Consider the following 15,565-nt stretch of genomic DNA (forward strand, 5'->3'; position numbering starts at 1 on the left):
GCAGCTGAGGAATGTTATTAGTTCGATTTTTAACTTGCAGCTATACTGTAAATTAATTTCAAAAATTAATTTGTGGTGCGTTCACACACTTTCTGCCTTTTTGTGATCTTGTCCTGTCTTTCGGAATCAATGTGAAATCCTTTCCCCATTCACGCTCTCAGTTTCTGGGTCTCTTCGACCACAGCCGGCACATAGTGTCTATTTGGCTCGACTAATTTGCTGGTAACAAGCCAAAAGCTCAGAATTACCTCAATGTTTATTTACAAATGTTTATTTGAATGTTTTCTAACACAATTCACAGCCTAATTCTTCCGCCTGACAATAACCAGATGACCGGGGCCATTCCTACCCCGTGCCTAACAGTGAAACCTGTATTCTTATAAGGATACTGGCTAGATCTCTGTTCGCGTTGCTTAGATTCACTGACAGCCTGTTCCCCAAGTCCAGATGCTAAAACACCATTGGGCTGCGGTGGAACAGCGGTTAGCTCTGCAAAAAGCAGCTGAGACGGACCTACAGTTTGTAACACTGTCGCTGGAAAACGTCCCTTAGTCGCCAGGTAAATGAAATCTGTTTCTGATCTGCGTTTAATAACAAGGATTCTTTTTCCGCTGAAGTCTACATTAGACACCGTGTTCTCTCCAGGGCCGTTTCTGATAATGGCCGTGCTGCTTGGTAAGACTATGTTCAAAGGGACATTGTTTATTCCATGTGTTAGTATCCATCCCAGACTCTGACACAGCCTGTGTTCTTTTGCCGCAACAAGTAACACAGACTCACTACTCCTGGGTCGCCTCTGTTGGAACATCAATATTCAGGGTAGGCTCCGAAATAATTGCTGTGGTGATATAACTCGGATCATGGAGATAAGTCTCAGGGTTTCCTAGACCGGCTTTCTGTTCAGGTGGACAAGGATAAAGACATCAATGCAAATGTGTCTTACATAAACCTGTCAGTTTTGTTCACTGCGAGCACGGAAATAGACTTTCGCAGTTAGAGGCATCAAAAACCCTCAGCCGAGAAGAAAGGAGGTCTTTGTACGACTTCTTGTCTTGTATCAGACACTGTGCCTCACTGAACAGTAATAAACCCCGTCTCCACATTCAGGGCGCTTATGTTCAGGTAACAAGACTTTGTAGACTAATCATCAGTCGCCAGATATCGTCCTGAGATTTTATCTTTCTTCAGTACTGCTACAGTACTTTGTAAATTATGCAAATTGGAGGATGTGCCTGTTTCTGCCGATACCACTGCATGGTGTTTATACCCTGATCTGTAGACTCGCAAATTAACTGCGCCGAACGCTCTTCTAATACAGTTAATGTCACTGGAGACTGAGTCAATGCACATAATCCGCCTGTGAAAGTCGATGAACAAAAGAGCCCGAGATTAAATAGAGTCAAGCGAAACGTGTGTCTATCGAGACGGAAGTGTGTAAACTCTCATTTGCCAAGCTACACATAACATGTATATATCTTATCGTTAACGATATTAATGTTGAGTGCAAACTATTTGCAATCAATATGCTAAACTGTCACGATGAATCTAATCGTCTACTGACCGTCCCAGAGCGTCGCCAGTATTATTAGAAACATGTCTGATTAAATTTCTCAGTGAATGGGAATGAAATGAGTCAGAGAATGAGAAAGAGAGAGGGATCCCAGGCTCTGTTCAACACTGTTCCAGCCACAGGGGGTCAGGCCTATTGTGACATCACTCAGGATACCATCATGGTTGGACTTTAACCAGGTTGTTGTCAGACTTCTTACTGCTCGCCCAGGGCGACGCCAGCATCTCCACGTCCCTATTGGCTTTGGCATTGATCTCTCGTGACTTTCTAATCAGCATACTGCTGCCTGCCTCCCTCTGCTGACGGATTCTCTTCAATCCAATGTATAACTACTGAGTGGGTTTATTGAAATACACATCAAAACACAAATGTTAAATATTGTCTCTCAAAAACCTAAATAGATGACGAAACGCAATCTTCATTTTTCTGCACAAAGAATCAGCTGTCCCACCCACTGAGTTAAAGCGCACGCAAAAGCTCTGAATTCATAGCCAGCCAGGAGTGGAACCTGGAATATGTTGTCAGAAGCGATATCCATTGTGCCACTGGGCCACAGCGATGCGCGTCATTGGCTATTCCTCGTTGATTGAGACCAATTACGAGATTGAGGTAATATTCAGCAAAACACAAACTTGGAAGCACGAGGTGTTTCTGCCTGGTTTTGAAAAGGGGACCTTTCGCGTGTGAGGCGAATGTGATAAGCACTACACTACAGAAACAGCTGGCAGGCAACGGAAGTGTACAATGTACAACGTCACTGTGTTGCTGCAGATTGTAATAGTGAGGCTGAGAGGCCACGTCACTTATTCCAAGACGACAGCTGTTTCTTTAAAAAAAAAACAGATGTTTCAACATATAAAACCATGAGGTGTAGAAATTATATCGAAATTAACATAAGTTATATTTTGCTTAATGTCGGTCTTAAATTTGTGCTCTTTGGTCTCGAGGTCTGGTTCTCGTTTAGGGATTTTTAATCAATGCCTATGGGAGTGGTCGTGGGTTCAAATCCCAACTATTGCTAGCCCTCTATCGAGGCCCAATACAGCACTCCACCACCCCCACCCCCACCCCCACCCCCACCCACAATCGTCTGAATCTCCAATTCCAGTTCTCCAGCTTTGACAAAGAGTCCACTTGACTGGAAACGACAGCTGCCATTTCGCTCCCCAGAGGCTGTCAGACCTGCTGAGATTATCCAGTATTTTCTGTTTTTGTTTCCGTTTGAAGCATCCGCAGTAAGTTGCATTTGTCATACATTTAGACATGTTTGAGATGGTGATTAAATATGTTCATTTGTAAATCGCTGAAATTCTGTTGTGGATGAACTAGCTACTAATATAAGAGCTGTGCCAAGATACGAAAATTCTTCACCTCTCACTGCCTGCCGAAAATTCAGTGCTTGGGCCTTAATGTTCAATTCAGTTTAGTGGCTCATGTGAGACGAAATCGCATAGTCCTGGAACACACGAGGTTCCGGCAACATTCAGGAAACAGAATTATTTTGTGCCCAATAATTGTGCAAACTTTTCTCACACGAAATGCTAAATGTTCGATGTTATTGTCCGGTTTTGAACCGGGGACTTTTCGCGTGTGAGGCGAATGTGATAACCACTACACTACAGAAACCGCTGGCAATTAAGGGACGTGCGGAATGTACAACCTCACTGTGTTGCTGCAGATTCTGATGGTCTGTTTGAGAGGCCAGGTCCCTTGTTGCAAGCGACTGCTGTTTCTGAAATTAACAGATGTCTCAACATATAAAGCCGTGAGATGTAGAAATTATATCGAAATTAACATAAGTTATATTTTGCTTAATGTCGGTCTTAAATTTGTGCTCTTTGGTCTCGAGGTCTAGTTCTCGTTGAGGGATTTTCAATCAATGCCTATGGGAGTGGTCGTGGGTTTAAATCCAGGACAGGCTCTTTACTCCAGGTCAGAGATTATGAATTGTTTGCGATGCTGACGGCGGGGTTGATTTACATTGGCCCTCTCTGAAAAAGATTTCTCAGGACTCGGAATGTTTACGTCGTTTCTCTCCCCATAGATGATGCTCGAGAGAGAGAGAGAGAGACAGTGTCTGAGCTGGAGTGCGTTTGGATAAAATTGATGCTCCAGATCTGTGTTAACCGCAGGGACGTGACCCATCTAATCCACAGAGCCAAAGTGGAGAATTAAACTGACTGGAGAGCTGGGTCTTAACGCTGACCTCCCGGACCTCGGCGTCGTGAAATGTTCCAAAGAAGCTCAACAGACACTCGAGGAACAGCAGCGCATCTTTCCACTGGGCTCAATACAGCTTTCACACTCAGTGTGTGTTCAGCAGTTTCACACTGTAAATGCTGCCCCCATTTTGTGTGTCCTTCCATCGCAGATTTGGGTTTCAATCTTGTTTCCACTTGTTCTTTGTGTCCGGGCGGTAGTTGTTCATCAATCTGCCATCGATAGCTCCTCCAGACATACCTTTTGTTTCTTTGTTTCTTCCATTCCGCTAACAGAGAGCTGGCACAGACCCGGCGGACGGAATGGCCTCATACTGTGGTGTCATTATTCTCTGATTTGATGCTTACCTAACTCTGTGGCCAGGTCCCAAGGCCTCTTCTCGTTTAATCTCTCCTGACTTGCCCCCTATTAGAGCCCTTTCCTGTTGTTCTGTTTCCTCCCTCTGAGAGTTCAATTGGTTAAGACGTACCACATTTCTAACCTGTCCCGGTTTTAATGAAAGGTGACGGTGAAAGACGAACATTGTTGTCCTGTCGACAAATGCCGCCTGACTACCTGAGACGTTGCAGTACTTTTGGCGTTCTCCGCAGATGTTAGATTGATATTCGATGGCAATGACAGTATGCTTTGGCTCTTTTCGCGGGACGCGTTGGTCTAGGGGTATGATTCTCGCTTTGGGTGTGTCGCTGTCGGAATTTGCGAGAGGTCCAGCAGGCCGTATCCTTCAATGGTGCGGCGATCCCAATACCGCAGCCGGCTCACGGTACTTGCTGTCCCAACATTATCACATCTTGCTTTATTGCAGCAGAGAAATGCATTCCTCTGATTGCCAGTGACACGCCAGTGAAAGACAAGGCCAGTAAAATTGGGCAGCCAATACCTGGACATCAATATGTACGTAGAAATCCTGGAAGTTTGTCACTCGCGGAATTATTATAGCGCCAGGAATGTTATAGCACTCAGAATCACAGATGCACAGAACCAAGCAATTCAGCTGAGGCCTTCCGGTCAATCGAGTCTGCACCAACACGTGAAAAATACAGGACTAACTACAGGACCTCATCTGTCAGCACGTGTTCCATAGCCTTGAATGTGAAGACGTGCCATGTGTTCAGCCAGGTACTATTTAATGGATGTGAAGCACACAGCCTCTACCACCCTCCCACGTAGTTTACTCCAGACAGTCACCATCCTCTGGCTAAATACGATTTTCCTCAAATTCACCATAACCTCCTGCCCCTCACCTTGAACTTGTGTCCCCCCGTAACTGACCCTTAAACTAAGGGCAACTGCTCCCTATCCACCCTGCCATGCCCCTCATAATCCTGTACACCCAAAACTATGCTACGTCTCTTCATAACATAAATGGCGAAGTATGTCCCTGATCTGCGTGGGAATCGAACAGAAGACATGTCGTGTCAACAGAAATTTCAGGTATTTTCGATCGAAAAATTGATTTCTATTAAAGTCTAAACCTGGCACCATGTGCTTCCCATGTCCCAACTGATAGTAATTCTCATGTTGCTCGGCGGATATTATACATTAAGCGTACATTGTCATAATAATAATCTTCACTAGTGTCATAAGTAGGCTTACATTAACACTGCAATGAAGTTACAGTGAAAATTCCCGAGTCGCCACACTCCGGCCTCTGTTCAGGTACACAGAGGGAGAATTCAGAATGTCCAATTCACCTAACAGCACGTCTTTTCGGGACTTGAGGGAGGAAACCGGAGCACCCGGAGAAAACCCACGTAGACACGGGGAGAACGTACAGACTCCGCACAGATAGAGAACCAAGCCGGGAATCGAACGCGGGTCCTAGGAGCATGAGGCAGCAGAGCAACGCACTGAGCCACAGTACCGCCCATTAAGTACCTTGTACATTTTGTACCGCAGCACGTATTGATCCATTCTGCTTTGCGTTAAAAGAACAGGTAACGAGGATTCTTTGTCCTTGGACTTTTTGCAAGAGCAGGCCATGAGTTTCGTCCATCTCCTCAGTTGAGTGCCACCCTCTGCCGGTAGGTAGATATTCTGGTTTTAAAGTTACAATACAATTTGCAGTATGATAGACCATAATAAGACCATAAGACTATTAGACATAGAAGCAGAATTAGGTCACTTGACCCATCGAGTCCGCTCTGCCATTCAACCATGGCTGATATTTTCAACCATAGCTCTCAAGATTTCCCAATCTATTCCTCTCTTGATCTACTCAAGGACAGAGACATGTCCGGTAAATAGACATGATTGCTTGCCTGAGCCTGGGATCAATTCCTTCTCGGAAAGGAACCTCAGTGATGCTGTAAACACTCACTCAGGGTTATGTACGGGGCTTTAGGTTTTCTCGAACGCTGTTTCTCAGTGCGCAATAATAAACCTCCCCATCCTCCACATCGAATGCGCTTATACTGAGGTAACCGTTCTGTTTAGATTTGTCAGCAAACGCCAGATATCGTCCTGAACCCACATCTTTCTTCATTGCTGAGTTGTTGGTAATAATCCATCTCGGTGGCTGTGCCGGTTTCTCCTGATACCATTGCATTTTGTACATGTTGGGGCCTTTATATTGGCAATTTAACTTCACCGAAGCCCCTTCTGAGACGGTGATTGTCACTGGTGACTGAGCTACTAGATTGAACATTGCCGGCCTGCGAAAGTGAAGGACTGAAATGAACAGGTTGTTGTTCCTTTATGAAGTTAGAGTTTGTTCAATTAAGAGGTGCTTTTTAGCGTGGCTAGTCCACTGAGCCTGTACATCTAGGTTGTGGGAGTGAGAATGTTCAAACACCACACGGACAGTGATCTGGGACCGGGATCGAACCCGTGTCCACAGTGCAATGAGGCAGCAGTGCCAACCATTGCGCCACCGTGCCGCCCTGAGTTTAAACAGTGTTGATACAAATTTGCTTGTATCTGCGGCATTTTCTGGGACCTCTGATGCAGGCACTTCATAGACATTCCCGATCGTTAATTATACTCTAGCCTATGTGTATTAATATGCTAATCTGGTTTAATTAACACTATAACTACTTACTGTGCCAAAGCGCCGCCAGTATTATCACTAACATGTCTGACTGAATCTCTCCCAGTGAACTGGACTGGACTGAGTCAGGGATTGTGTCGGAGAGAGGGAATTTTGTGCAGTGCAGGGAGAGGGTCTATTGTGACATCACTCGCCTCCCATCCTATCGGCTTGGCCGACACCATCAGGTGAGTTTCTGACGCCCGTGCTTGAATTTGGCGCCCTCTGCTGCCGGATTCGGTTTACTCCGTGTTAGAATTCGGCTGTTGAGTGGATTCAGTGTTGACTGCAATGCATATCAGGACGGGAAACCTAGACAGAAATCTAAATTTCAGCTGTTTATACACTATCTTTGTCACTATAGGTGTTTCTAATCACAAAACGATGCTTAATCTGTGCAAATCATCCCTGGAGTTCTCGGTTCACACCTGAGGACGAAGTCGAAAGAATGCCAAGACTTTCGGTGGACATGCGGAGGTTAGAATACAGAATAATAGCAGGGCTCAACAGACTAGTTTTCTTTATTTTGGTTCTGACGAAGAACGTACAAAAGGGGAACTGCTCTGAACATCGCTTTTTTCAGAGACCAAATTGTCTGGAATTATTTTCATTAGCTGAAGGTGAAATGTTCTATGAAGGCATGGGTGAATGATATATCATGCTGCAAGCGTTTGCGAGACAACGAAACGTTACAGAGGACTTTGAATGGATCAGCACCGAGGTACGGACGGGAGTCGCACCCGCGATTTTTGGTTTACGAAACCAACGCCTTTCCTCTTGGCCACCGCACCTTAGGCAAGTTAATGATGTTGTGAATGCAGACGCCAAAATACTGGCCAAAATCCTAGCCAAAAGGCTAGAAGACTGTGTACCTGAGGTGGTCACAGAGGACCAGACGGGCTTTGTCAAAGGTAGACAGCTGACCGCGTACATCAGGCGCCTGCTGAACGTGATAATGACCCCCTCCGGGGAGAGAACACAAGAGGTGATCGTCTCCCTGGACGCAGAAAAGGCCTTCGACAGAGTCGAGTGGAAATACCTCATAGAGGTACTGGAGCGGTTCGGGCTTGGAACAGGGTTCACCGCTTGGGTAAAGCTCCTGTACAACGCTCCCATGGCGAGTGTACAGACCAACAATACCAACTCCCAATACTTCCAGCTGCACAGGGGCACCAGACAAGGATGCCCACTGTCCCCGCTGCTGTTCGTACTAGCAATTGAACCGCTAGCAATCGCGCTCAGGGCAGCAAAAAATTGGAGGGGGATCCGAAGGGGAGGTAGAGAGCACAGAGTCTCACTCTATGCGGATGATCTGCTCCTCTATATCTCGGACCCACAAAGCAGCATGGACGGAATCATCGCGCTCCTGAAAGAGTTTGGAGCCTTCTCGGGCTACAAACTCAACATGAGCAAAAGTGAGATCTTCCCATTACACCCGCAAGGGGGGGGGGGGGGGCAGCACTAAAGGGGCTGCCGTTCAAACAAGCCCGACATAAATTCCGCTACCTGGGGATCCAAATAGCCCATGACTGGAAAGGGATCCACAAATGGAACCTCACCAGCCTGACGGAGGAAGTTAAAAAGGACCTGCAAAGATGGAACACACTCCCGCTCTCCCTCGCGGGGAGAGTTCAGACGATCAAAATGAACGTACTGCCCAGGTTCCTCTTCCTGTTTAGATCCATTCCGATCTACATCCCCAAGGCCTTTTTCAAAGCGCTGGACAAACTCATCATGGCGTTCGTATGGGGGGGTAAAAATGCTAGGATCCCAAAGAAGGTCTTACAAAAAACAAAAACCAGGGGAGGGTTAGCCCTCCCGAATCTACAATTCTACCACTGGGCAGCAACAGCCGAGCGAGTAAGGGGATGGATCCAGGAGCCAGAAGCTGAGTGGGTGCGTGCGGAGGAGGCCTCCTGCATGGGAACCTCCCTCCGGGCCCTCGCCACGGCAGCACTCCCATCCCCACCCAAAAAACACTCCAGCAGCCCAGTGGTGACAGCCACCCTCCAATCCTGGAACCAACTGCGGCAGCAACTTGGCCTGACCAAAATGTCGAACAGGGCTCCCATCTGCAACAACCATAGGTTCAAACCAGCACTGACCGACGCCACCTTCAAAAGGTGGAGGCAGGACGGGGGAACATTGACAGTCAGGGACCTATACACGGACGACAGGATCGCAACACTGGACGAACTGACAGAGAAATTTCAGCTAGCTGGGGGGAACGAGCTACGGTACCTGCAGCTCAAAAACTTCCTACGAAAGGAGACAAGGACGTACCCACAACCGCCACGACAGACACTACTGGAAGACCTACTGGACGCAAGTATCCTAGAGAAAGGGAACTGTAGTGACATGTATGACCGACTGGTAGATAGGGACGACACCGTACTGGACGCAACAAGGAGGAAATGGGAGGACGACCTGGGGATGGAGATAGGGTGGGGACTCTGGAGCGAAGCACTGCATAGGGTCAACTCCACCTCCACGTGCGCAAGGCTCAGCCTGACGCAACTAAAAGTGGTACATAGAGCCCACCTAACAAGAACCCGTATGAGTAGGTTCTTCCCGGAGGTGGAAGACAGATGTGAGCGGTGCCAAAGAGGCCCGGCCAACCACGCCCACATGTTCTGGTCTTGCCCCATACTTGTGGAGTACTGGACAGCCTTCTTCGAGGCTATGTCCAAAGTGGTGGGGGTGAGGGTGGAGCCATGCCCGATAGTGGCGGTCTTCGGGGTTTCAGACCAGCCAGATCTATTCCTGGGGAGGAGGGCAGACGCCCTTGCCTTTGCCTCCCTGATCGCCCGCCGTAGAATCCTGTTTGGCTGGCGGTCAGCAGCACCGCCCAGAGCTGCGGACTGGCTGTCCGACCTCTCGGAATCTCTCCAAATGGAGAAAATCAAATTTGCCATCCGAGGGTCGGACGACGGCTTCCACAGAACGTGGGAGCCATTCATGCAACTGTTCCGGGACCTATTTGTGGCCAATGTACAAGAGGAAGAATAGTCGGGGGAAGGTAGCGGGAGGGGGGGGGGGGCTACAGGTTCGTTACGGGGGTTCGATGGCTAGCTAAGGCCCAAAACCAAGCTAAATAAACATGTTGAGGGGGGGGGGGGGGGCGCAGTTACTACTACGAAGATGCTTACCTGTAAATATGTATGTTAATTTTTGCGTGTTTGTTTTTGTTTGTTTTTTTTTTTGTTTCTCTCTCCTAACAATTTGTAATTTGTTCAATATAAAATACGAAAACTGAATAAAAACATTTATAAAAAAAAAAAGTTAATGATGTTGATTGCACTGTGAGTTGTTATCATTTGGAGTCTGGCGCAACAATTGATGAGAGAAGAAGAATCAATAGAACATTTCAAAAAGTATTGTCAGAACTTGAGAACGGAAAACCCCGCGGGATTTAAATGCAGGGTGAAATGGGCAATAGAAAAAGTTATTTCAAATAGGCGCAGGAAGCGTCAGTTCAATCTGCCCCCAGCCCTCCGACACTATATTCTTCTCAGTGAGTTGAGCAGGTGCAGGATGGTCACGGGCTGCTGGGTGCTCAACTGTCGCTATTTCCGCTCCATCACTTGTGACTGCAGCTGATAACCGCCGCACAATTTTCATCTTTGAGTCTGCGGTGCCCCGGTCACAGCTTCCGTTTGATGCCCTCGCTCCAAAACCATTGGGATATTCTAGACATTGCTGCCGCTGTCATTGGTTGGATCAGCAATGCAGTGGGACCTGAATCTGGATTGCTGCTCTGACAGATAATTGCCAGCCCTGAAGAGCGATTGATTCAGGAACTATCGCGGGGAACCGCCTCGTCACCCTCCTCGTTATGATCTCGCTGCTCAGTATTTCCTTCAATGCAAAACCACCATTCTCCCCTTACTGAGTAACCAGATATTATTGTTAATTAAATAATAATGAGTATGGTGCAGGTGACCGTTACGTTGGTCAATATGAGGCTGATTCTGAATTTTGAGATTGTTATTGTTTTCTGTTCGTTTCTGGTGACTGGAGCCACCAAGACCCAGTGGAACATCTGGACGCTGAAATGAGGGTTGAAGACGATACTGACGCCACACAGCAGTACAATCGATACAGACGATCCTGATACACAGTCAGCATCCGGGCAGCCTGCAAGGTTCATATTCCGTCTGATTGGAGAGAATCTGCGTAGCAGCAAATGTAGAAGTGATCGCAATATGGCACATATATAGAGAAATACCAGCACACAAATATAGAGATCCCTATATGTGTCTGTGCCGTCAATCACATTATAGCAGAAAGGCAGTGGGTCCCAGAAACAAACCGACACCAAGAGGGGTAGGGGTATATGTGTGTGTGTGTGTGTGGTGGGGGGGGGGGGGCGGTGATATTCATCTCTCAAGGTGGATGCGAGAGGGCGGTCAGGAAGACCATCGCCATTTATTATTATGTGAAAATGGAGCAAGACGGGTTATTGGATTGGATTTGTTTATTACCGAGGTACAGTGAAAAGTATTTTTCTGCAAGCAGCTCAACAGATCATTCAGTACATGGAAGAAAAGGGAATTAACAAATTTCAAGAAAATACATGGGACTACATAATAGGGCAACGCAAGATATACAATGTAACTACATATGCATTGGCATCGGTTGAAGCACACAAGGTGTAGTGTTAATGAGGGCAGTCAATAAGAGAGTCATTTCGGAGTCTGGTGACAGTGGGGAAACTGCTAACCATCTCCACCTCGTCCACGTTGATGCTGATAGGGGTGTGTACAATACTTTGCTTCCTGAAGTCGATGACCAGCTCTTTAGTTTTGCTGGCATTGAGGGAGAGATTGTTGTCGTTACACCACTCCACTAGGTTCTCTATCTCCCTCCTGTATTCGGACTCGTCGTTATTCAAGATCCGGCCCACTCTGGTCGTATCGTCAGCCAATTTGTAGATGGAGTTGGAACCAAGTTTTGCCACGCAGTCGTGTGTGTACAGAGAGTAGAGTAGGGGGCTAAGTACCCAGCCTTGCGGGGCAACAGTTTTGAGGACTATTGTGGAGGAGGTGTTGGTGTTCATTCTTACTGACTGTGGTCTGTTGGTCAGAAAGTCAAGGATCCAGTTGCAGAGTGGGGGTGCCAAGTCCTAGGTTTTGGAGCTTTGATATGAGCTTGGCTGGGATTATGGTGTTGAAGGCGGAGCTGTAGTCAATAAATAGGAGTCTTTGTTTTCGAGATGCTCTCGGGATGAGCGTCGGGCCAGGGAAATGGCGTCTGATGTGGACCGGTTGCAACGGTATGCGAATTGAAGTGGGGCAAGGCATTCCGGGAGTATGGAGGTGATGCGCTTAAAGATCAGCCTCTCTGACCTGCTTTCAAAGCCAGCGATTTAGCCCTGTCCTAAACAGATATCATCCAGGAGTGGAACAACAATTCGTCTCTGGGTGGAATCGAACCACCAACCTTTCGGTTAACAGCCGAAAGCGCTAACCGATTGCGCCACGGAGACGACAACAGGATCGCAACTCTGTGCATTTCAACAGTGACGGGCAATCCTCTGATTGCCAGGGACCGAATGAGAATGCTGGCAATATTGGTCCCCTGAGGCAGTGCGGAAAATATCTGGAAGGAGCGTACACATGGTCCCGCGGGCATGGACATTTGTGAGACGTGGAATCATCACAGGCCCGTGGATTTTACAGAACTCACTTGGACAGCACCACACTTTCGTTGAAACACGTCCCTTATCCGGGAACCTCCATAACAGAAAGCAGGAAGTGTCAACATAGATTTGATGTATTTTCGATCAGAAAGTCGATGTTCCGCTGAAGACTACTGGGGGCTCAGACTCGTTGGCATAAGGTCGACCTAAGTTAACGGTCCTGGAAGATTTTATTATCCCCACATCTGAGAACTTTCGTTACTGCTGCTCGGAAGTGGATATTCCAAGCTTGAATTTACTGTGCATCGCGACATGCTGATTAATCTCACGAATCCGAAACGGCTCCTCTATTGACCAATACAAGGACAGAGACGGCAATGCAATTGTGGAGAAATAGACCTGAGTATTTTTCTGAATCCAGATCAAACCATCCTCCGGTACAAGGGCAGGAACGGAAATTTGCTGGAATTGAAAATACTCTCTGAGGCTTTCGTACGTGGTTGTAGCTGCTTTGTGACACTGTGCTCATTGCACAGTAACAGACCGCCCCGTTCTCCACACTGAGCGCGTTTATATTGAGATAACCATTCTTTTTAGACTTGTTGGCAGCCGCCAGGCATCGTCCTGAGATCTCCTCTTTCTTCATCGTCAATATATTCATGATGACCAATCTCGGCGGCTGTGCCGGATTTTGCTGATACCACAGCATGTGGTACATCCTCCAGTCTGTATATTCGCAATCTAACTGCACTGAACCTCCTTCTGATCTCTAACCTGTCCCGGTTTTTATGAAAGGTAATGGTGAAAGACGAACATTGTTGTCCTGTCGACTGACTACCTGAGATGTTACAGTACTTTTGGCGTTCTCCGCAGATGTTAGATTGATTTTCGATGGCAATGACAGTATGCTTTGGCTCTTTTCGCGGGGCTCGTTGGTCTACGGGTATGATTCTCGCTTTGGGTGTATCGCTGTCGGAGTTTGCGAGAGGTCCCGGGTTCAAATCCCGGCCGAGCCCTTCGATGAGGTTTCCCGTTGGTCAAACCGCATGTTTTCTTCATTTCTTTGCGGCGGAGACAGCGGGATTCATTCACATTGTGTTTGCTTTGAGAAGCTGAGCTCAAACTGCATGGAACCAATACGTTCCCGAGAAGCTTGTCTATGTGTGGGCATTCACATTTCTCCTGACTAATTCTGGTGGACTCAGACAGCTCTTTGTCCCTTTCATTTTATCAGTTCAACAACTTCAGACTGTGAACTCTCACTTCCCCCTCCACCACATGTTTTTTCCATCAACTTATCATTCCTTACATTGATATGTTTTACCCTAAGCATTGCCCACCTCCCCCCAGCCCATACCATCCTACTTCAGCAATCTGATCCCTGTTTGTAATTGTTCTCTGACACACTGCTTACCTTTGTTCTGCCATTAACACATTCTGACCGCTTGATGCGCCATCAGCACCTTTCATAGCCTTGATTAGCCTCATTTACATTCCCTTTTTCTTTCTGCCCGAGACATTTTCGTCATTTCCCACCTACTGCTAGCCCTCTATCGAGGCCCAATACAGCACTCCACCACCCCCACCCCCCACCCACAATCGTCTGAATCTCCAATTCCAGTTCTCCAGCTTTGACAAAGAGTCCACTTGACTGGAAACGACAGCTGCCATTTCGCTCCCCAGAGGCTGTCAGACCTGCTGAGATTATCCAGTATTTTCTGTTTTTGTTTCCGTTTGAAGCATCCGCAGTAAGTTGCATTTGTCATACATTTAGACATGTTTGAGATGGTGATTAAATATGTTCATTTGTAAATCGCTGAAACTCTGTTGTGGATGAACTAGCTGCTAATATCCGAGGTGTGCCAAGATATGAAAATTGTTCACCTCTCATTGCCTGCCGAAAATTCAGTGCTTGGGCCTTAATGTTCAATTCAGTGTAGTGGCTCATGTGAGACGAAATTTCATCGTCCTGGAACACACGAGATTCCGGCAACATTTAGGAAACAGAATTATTTTGTGCCCAATAATTGTGCAAACTTTTCTCACACGAAATGCTAAATATTCGATGTTTTTGCCCGGTTTCGAACCGGGGACCTTTCGCGTGTGGGGCGAATGTGATAACCACTACACTACAGAAACCGCTGGCAAACAATGGACGTGCGGAATGTACAACCTCACTGTGTTGCTGCAGATTCTGATGGTCTGTTTGAGAGGCCAGGTCCCTTGTTGCAAGCGAAAGCTGTTTCTTAAATTAACAGATGTCTCAACATATAAAGCCGTGAGATGTAGAAATTATATCGAAATTAACATAAGTTATATTTTGCTGAATTTCGGTCTCAAATTTGTGCTCTTTGGTCTCGAGGTCTGGTTCTCGTTTAAGGATTTTCAAGCAATGCCTATGGGAGTGGTCGTGGGTTTAAATCCAGGACAGGCTCTTTACTCCAGGTCAGGGATTACGAATTGTTTGCGATGCTGACGGCAGGATTGATTTACATTGGCCCACTCTGAAAAAGATTTCTCAGGACTCGGAATGTTTACGTCGTTTCTCTCCCCACAGATGATGTTCGAGAGAGAGAGAGAGAGAGACAGTGTCTGAGCTGGAGTGCGTTTGGATAAAATTGATGCTCCAGATCTGTGTTAACCACAGGGGCGTGACCCATCTAATCCACAGAGCCAAAGTGGAGAATTGAACTGACTGGAGAGCTGGATCTTAACGCTGACCTCCCGGACCTCGGCGTTGTGAAATGTTCCAAAGAAGCTCAACAGCCACTCGAGGAACAGCAGCGCATCTTTCCACTGGGCTCAATACAGCTTTCACACTCAGTGTGTGTTCAGCAGTTTCACACTGTAAATGCTGCCCCCATTTTGTGTGTCCTTCCATCGCAGATTTGGGTTTCAATCTTGTTTCCACTTGTTCTTTGTGTCCGGGCGGTAGTTGTTGATCAATCTGCCATCGATAGCTCCTCAAGACATATCTTTTGCTTCTTTATTTCTTCCATTGCGCTAACAGAGAGCTGGCACAGACACGGCGGCCGGAATGGCCTCATACTGTGGTGTCATTATTCTCTGATTCGATGCTAACCTCACTCTGTGGCCAGGGTCCCAA

General features: G+C 47.0%; 2 non-coding genes across 2 annotated transcripts; both read right to left on the minus strand.

Moving 5' to 3' along the window:
- Positions 1–12,232: 12,232 nt before the first annotated feature.
- On the minus strand, positions 12,233–12,306 carry trnan-guu. The gene has a single exon. It is a non-coding gene; the product is annotated as a tRNA-Asn (tRNA).
- Positions 12,307–14,525: 2,219 nt separating this feature from the next.
- trnav-cac lies at positions 14,526–14,598 on the minus strand. Its single transcript has one exon. It is a non-coding gene; the product is annotated as a tRNA-Val (tRNA).
- Positions 14,599–15,565: the final 967 nt, after the last annotated feature.

The sequence above is a fragment of the Scyliorhinus canicula genome, unplaced genomic scaffold (assembly GCF_902713615.1).
Source record: "Scyliorhinus canicula unplaced genomic scaffold, sScyCan1.1, whole genome shotgun sequence".
Classification (NCBI taxonomy): Eukaryota; Metazoa; Chordata; class Chondrichthyes; order Carcharhiniformes; family Scyliorhinidae; genus Scyliorhinus; species Scyliorhinus canicula.